The following is a 7,001-nucleotide window of genomic DNA, read 5'->3' on the forward strand; positions in this document are numbered from 1 at the left end:
ATTCAATGTGTATCTATAATTTAGCATGATCTACATGTTTTAAATGTATTACCATATTTTCCAGAATATAAATTGCCATTTTTTTTCTTGGACAACTACCTGGATGGGATTATTAACTCAAAATGAACTTCACTGGGTTTAAATCATGTTCACATCATTTTCAATAGGTAGGAAATTTTTTCAATTTAAAATTGATTTCTACAGAGTTCTTGCACACCATTGAGCGCTGCTGAAAAGCAGAGGCGCTACCGTGCCAGGCTTGATGCTGATGAACAGAGGAGACAGCAGTACTTAGAAGAAGAGAAAGAGAAGTGGAGGAAAGATGTAGAAACAGGGAAGAAGAAAAAGCAAAAAGACTGCAGTGTGAGAGCGCAGCGTGCCCAGCGAAAAAGGTGGAAAAAGGCTCACAAGAGGAGTAATGCCAGGAAAAAGGTACTTGAAGGATTAAACACCCCTCCTGTCAGCCCTGATCCTCCAGCCAGGCCAGAAATTCGGGTCAGGCCAGAATCTCCAGTCAGCTCTCAACATGGGACTTCCAGGTCAGGACATAAGTTTAGGTTATTAAGGAATGCAAGTGAGTGTAAGCACAGATCATAAGGATATGTAAAGAAAGGTAAAGGAACTGTATCTGTACAATGAACAGTGAAATAGGCATCTCTTTTACTTGATAGGTATAATCCTTAATTATTACAAGTCAAAAGATATCCATTTTCGATAATGAAACAGTATCGTAGCTATCAGTATGATGTTTGCTATGACTATCAAGTACCACTGCATGCAGCATGTATTGCTACTACTTACTACATATGTATCTATTAATTACTGGTGTAGCACCCGTGGTCTTAGCTGGAAGGGGCAGATAGGATGCTAGCATCACTCTAGGTCCTTAAAGAAGTTAAACACTAATGACTCACGAAGGGAGTTGGTGTTGGTTGAATAGATGAGCTATTTTAATGCCTTTCATCATAACACATTACATTACATTACATTACATTTGGTACAAAATAAAGCTTTTGAAAATAAAAAACAAACAAACAAAATCAAAAGAATAAGTCCTTTGTAGCTGGATTCCCCAGCTACAGTACTCCTTGGGAAGGAGTTGTTCAGTCGAGGAATGTCGAGTTCAAGGGGGGGATATCCGGATGTGTGTGTTTCTCTCTTACTACTACCCGGGTAGGTTAGTGTGTATCTATTTCTATGTCTTATCTGTTCTGAATGGATCTTCACAAGGGTCTTCTATGGTGGTGTTCACGGCTGGCCACGCCGTATCCACACCATCCACAGTTCTATTGGGCAAAGCTCGCCATCGTAGATGCAATCTTCCTTTGATCAAACATAAAAAACCAACCTGCACAAATAGTGCAGAATTGTAAGTTATCTGGTACTATATCAAACATGGGATTTTACACATCTATATTACAATGTATAACCAAAAACCAAGGTTATATTTATAAATATAATGAAATGAATTGTCACCTATTAGAACAATTAGTATTTAAACAACAAAGAATGAAATACTAATCTTGAATTACAATATGTCACAGTATTTAATCAAACAATTAATTATTTATCTTTTTAAACCATGTTTCTAACTTAACATTTGTAATTTAAATTATTTGTATACCTATTTATGTTTTAACCATTAAATTGAATGAAATTATTCTTAAACTTATCTAACAAGTGCACTACAGTCAATGAAATGAATTCAATCACACTTAAAGTGGGTTAAGTATGCAAAACAATGTCCTTCGGTAACATCAAAATAAACGCATTTCTCCTTTTAGGTTTCATCATGTCTGAGCTGCTCTACTAAGATGCATCCTTAGCATAGTGCTTGACCTTCGCTAGCATTAGCATACAATTAGCCTGGTATGAACGATTAGCAGCCAGCGCTTGACATGTAGCTAACGATTAGCGATCGCATTAGCGATTCATTAAACACATTTTAAAATGACACCATGAACACAAAAGTATAAATAAAAAGGTATCTGAACTCAAACAGCATTTATAGTATTTTGTTCTCTTTAGTACTAAGCAACAATACATTAGCATTGGCATGTGCAACACTCACCGGAGATTCAAGTGAACAATATAATTCACGGTAGTTTCCTGTATTTTCAATGATCAGATCCTAATAAAACAACACCTTATTAATACCATGGAAATATTTTTGACTGAATTAATCAAGGTAGAAATATTAATTTATGGCGTTTTATACCGGGAGATTCTCTGTTGTGCTTAATACCTCTCTAACGTCTTTCCAGTGTTACGGTTCAAGGTGACCCCCTCGAAACGGGGTGCTCACGTGCAATTTCCTGTTACTGGAATCATGTTGAGCGCGCCCTACTGGAGAACTCATGCAATTGCATCTTTAAATAATCATGGGTTTAGTAGCCCTATATTCCATATGGGTTACACTGGGTAACTACCCTCAAATAAGTTGCTACTGTGAAATCAATAATGAAAGTGTTTATATGTTTATTTTAGGCAACGTGATCTTGGGAGAAGAAAAAGGAGGGCTGCCAAAGCAAAATTAAACAGGGAGTTGCAGAAACTACTGGATCAGTTGAGTAAAGTCGAAAAACAAGCATAAAAATACAGAAAGCGGCTCCAACGATCAAAAAAGGACCATCCATCTCCAAGATCCAAAGTCAACAAGTTGCTTCGGGAAATCTCGGGCACATCCCTAAGGAGAACCCTGATGTTCCATACAGCAGTAGCTGAGGAAGTACGTACCAAGTACGCACATTCAAAGAGAGAGAGTGACAGACAAGTCATTGCAGGAATAGTCACCAGCAAAATCCTGAAGAAGTACAGGCTGTAGAGGTTGGCAGAACAGGTTTTTGGATTTTCGAGGAGGAGGTGTACAAAACTGGCAAATGAAAATGTCTGCAGGTACCAGAGGAAGAAGCACAAGGGGATTGCTGCCATGCTGAACGGGGAGATTGCTCTTTTCAGGTGATGATGTCAGCAGGATCACAACTGGAAAAAAGCAATCGGTGACAAAAGAAAAGAAGAAAATGCAGAAAAGATTACTGGTGGATTCAATGAAGAACCTCCATTTGAGGTTCCTTGCTGAGCAGACCAACCTCCGTCTATCATACTCACTGTTCTGCACATTTCGCCCCTACTGGGTTGTGCATCCAACATTGCATGTGCAAACCACATGAAAATCTAGGCTTTATTGCCAAAAAGCTTCACCAGATGCACATCGACGCATCCAATTTGGAGAGCCTGACACAAGCCATCACATGTGACACCACAAGCAAGCAATGAATGTATGGGGAATGTGAGGAATGCAGCAATAATACCTATGCACTCACAAGCCACTACAGAGCCACCGATCGTGTCTCCTACCTTCAGTGGGCCACTGTGGACAAAGAGCACAACAATTATCCTGGAGCAGCCTCAAAGGTCACTTTGAAAAAAGAATTTGAATGCTCCCAAGAAGAGCTGGTGGAAACGTTTGCCATTTTGCTCCAGAAGTTCAGGCGCCATCTCTATAACATCAGGCAGCAATATGCTGTCTCACGGGCCCTAAAGCTGAACCTCCCTGCAAATGAATGTGCAGTCCATATTGACTTCTCAGAGAACTACGGCTGCAAGTACAGCGCTGAAGTACAAGCTGTCCATTTTGGTGCATCACACCAACAGGCCACTTTGCACACTGGGGTTTACTATGTGGGGGGGGCATCTGCCCCTACCTCCTTTTGCACTGTATCGGCATCCGGACTGAAGGGACCACCTGCCATATGGCAACACCTGGAGCCCATCCTGAGGGAAATCCGAGAGAGATTCCCGGATGTGACAACCATCCATTTTTTTAGCGACGGCCCCTGCACACAGTACAAGCAGCGTTGACATTTTCAGGAAGGGGTTTACAAGAGGAACCTGGAACTACTTTGAAGCCAGCCATGGCAAAGGCGCCCCAGATGGTGTGGGTGGCACATTGAAGAGGAGGGCCAACAGGCTTGTCACCCAAGGAGTTGATATTCCTACGGCATTGTCCATGTACCTAGCTCTAAGTGAGGGACAATCGAAGGTGAAATTGTTTTACATTCAGGAGCAAGCTGTGGAGGATGCAGCGAAAGAAATGCCAGCTGACCTTCCAGCTGTACCATCCACAATGAGGCTCCACCAGGTGGTCCCTCTTTCACCTGGGAAAATTCTCTACCGTGACGTCAGCTGCATGTGTTCGGCAACAGGGAATCTGGAGTGTGATTGCCAAAAAACAAAGTGCTTCAGTTTTAATCCCACAGATGACCACACAGGAGACCCCACATACAGCAAACCAGAAGAGGTGGAGTGGCACAGTCCAGAGGTTGTGGGGAAATGGTGTGCCCTGGTATACGACCACACCATCTACCAAGGGATCATCCAAGAGGTGAATGAGACCCACTGCCAGGTGAAATGTATGCATAGAGTGGGGGAAAAACGTTTTTTCTGGCCGTTGAGGGAAGATCTCCATTGGTATCCCTTGGAGGATGTGCCGACCCTCATTCCTCCCCCAGAGAACGTTACAGCACGCCACATGGCCATCGCAAGAGAGGTATGGGATGCTCTGGCCAGCCGCGAAAATTAAATCTGAACATTATAACACCAGCTTTTTAAAATATTGATCAGTTCATGACTATTTTTGAAATGCTCATTCATTTTAATGCCAGGTTGTCGGCATACTGTAATATTACTTTTTTTTTTATGTTTGTCCATTGAATATTTGATCAGATCCAGTTTGTGGTCTTGTTGACATGTTTATTTTTTTGATCATTCCCAATCATCCTGTTGATCCTTCATCTAAACGATATATAAAATATTATTAAACAACATTCCTGTGGTCCAGAGTATTTATTTGTCACATTTATGTCATGATGTACAATCAAAAGTAATGTATCCATTCAACCGTTACTTTGCGCAACCCTGTTACTCTAATTTCAACCCTGAAATAATTTTCTCAGCTCACAAGGGTTTAACCGATTGTTCTTTTGATAGTTTGAATGATTATATGCATAATGTATTTGAGCAAATATTTGAAAATAAATACCGAAATTAGTAAAAAAAACCTGTGACTATTGAAAAGTTGGGCAAGATAGATTTCAAAAGTTGCTTAAATTAATATAAGTCCAGTCTTATCTGAAATTAAATGAGTATTCAATGTGAATGTGACTTTCTCTACTTAATGGTAAAGGATTTATTAAACAATATTTTAAAATATACTTTTTTCAGGTTCCTGAGTATTCGTAACAGGGTTGCGCCAAGCATAGCACACAACAAATAAAACATCTCATAAAAAGTGTGCCTTTGATGCCTGAGCTGGACGAATCAAATACATTTATGGTTTATTACCTGTTTTTCTAAATTGTCCTCCAATTCTGGAATGACCCTCATATATACCCTACAATCTACCAGTGCTTTGAACACAGAAGTATATTATCTAAAATACAATTATGTACGTTCATTACAAATTAAAAACATTGCAAATGATCGTGGTGCATTTATTTGACCGCATTGGATCCCGCAAGAGCTTCTCACCGATAGTGGCAGTATCCCTTCCACCGGTAAACAAATGTTTCTGCGCCACCCTAAGGTGCACAAAAGCCTCCGTTTACTGGGCTGACCCTAAAAAGAAAGATTAAACACAAACATAAACATAAGGTATACACAAATAATGTAATCTTGTGAGGGAGTAAATTGACATTGGTGACAGTGGTGTTTAACACCAGCTACGTCCATGCAAAATATAGCAACGTATCTTTAAGTTGCAAAAACGTTTGAAAAGTGGCACATGTCTGATTATTTGCATTAACATGATGAATCTATAAAAAATAATACGGCACAAAATATTTCTGAAAACTTTAATATAACTTCACTTACATTTGACGTGCACTGCTTTCCCTCTGAAATTTTTAATATCCCGTGCATCGTGTGAACATCCAGCGATGCATTCTTGAAAAATCTCGGAATTCTCAAAAATAAAGGACGTGAAAATGGCGCGAATTTCGAGTGTCCTCATTCAACATTGGAACAGTGCTTGTCGGCGTTCTATGACGTAGCGTCCTTAAAAAGGCGGCCGTTGAGCATGCTTCCTTGACATTGGGAAACAGCCTATAATATGTCCATTGCCGTGTTCCAATATCCATACTTCCATCAGTACACTTAAACGAAGTACACTATCTGCACTCACTAAGTCAGTGTTGTTCCAAATCAAATACTCCGTGGTGCACTAACCGGAAATTACGATCACGACTGCCGCCACGGTTCCTCCCCCGCAATAAACATCCCGTTGGCTCAGCCTGGCCCTGCCCTCTTCCACTACATAGCTAAGATGGTTGCCGTTGAGTACAAAAAGTTTACATCCCCACACACTTCGCGATTTGACCGTTTTGAGTACAACATATTTTCGCCCGATCTGAATCGGAACGCCCTACGTACTCAAACTTAGGCTAGTAAGTACGGATAGTATGGATATTGGAACACGGCATTGGTCCATGACAACACGACTACTGTCTCCTTCCACTTCCGGCTCATGTCCCCCGGCCGCAAGATCTCGAGCATGCGCAGAACGCGAAATCCGACGCGGCTTTACATGCTGGTAGAAACCGGACTATGATCGAGTTATCTAGGTGTTCTTATCCGAACCATATACCGATTTCGGTCCGAAGTAGATCGGGTAAAGGTGTTTACATGCATTTTAAAAGTCTTCTTGAAGTCATATTCGTTTCTTTATCCGATAATGAGGCTACGTTTACACGATGACGGTCTGAACAGAAGACGCAAAAGGGAACTTTTTATTCCGCGTTTAGACGAGCGTTTTCGGGAGGAAATCTGCGTGCATACGGTGACGCAAAAGTGTGTGGAATTCGATTGGGTATGCACAGAGCCCGTCTACAAAGAGCCTTGGCACTTCCTATACGCCCCATTGTACCGATCTTGGTTGTAGTTCCATTAGACATCCACTGGGGGTGGACAAGCGTATCTGTAATGGACAGAAAAGCCCTTGCGAG

At 41.0% G+C, this 7,001-nt stretch overlaps 1 long non-coding RNA gene across 1 annotated transcript; it reads right to left on the reverse strand.

Annotated features, from left to right (window-relative positions):
- Nucleotides 1-19: 19 nt before the first annotated feature.
- Nucleotides 20-5,692, reverse strand: LOC130386662 (uncharacterized). The gene is made up of 3 exons (XR_008896156.1): nt 2,219-5,692; nt 2,072-2,131; nt 20-1,348 (listed from the first exon to the last, which is right to left on the reverse strand). It is a non-coding gene; the product is annotated as an uncharacterized LOC130386662 (long non-coding RNA).
- Between the last annotated feature and the right edge of the window lie 1,309 nt (nt 5,693-7,001).

The sequence above is a fragment of the Gadus chalcogrammus genome, chromosome 7 (assembly GCF_026213295.1).
Source record: "Gadus chalcogrammus isolate NIFS_2021 chromosome 7, NIFS_Gcha_1.0, whole genome shotgun sequence".
Taxonomy (NCBI): Eukaryota; Metazoa; Chordata; class Actinopteri; order Gadiformes; family Gadidae; genus Gadus; species Gadus chalcogrammus.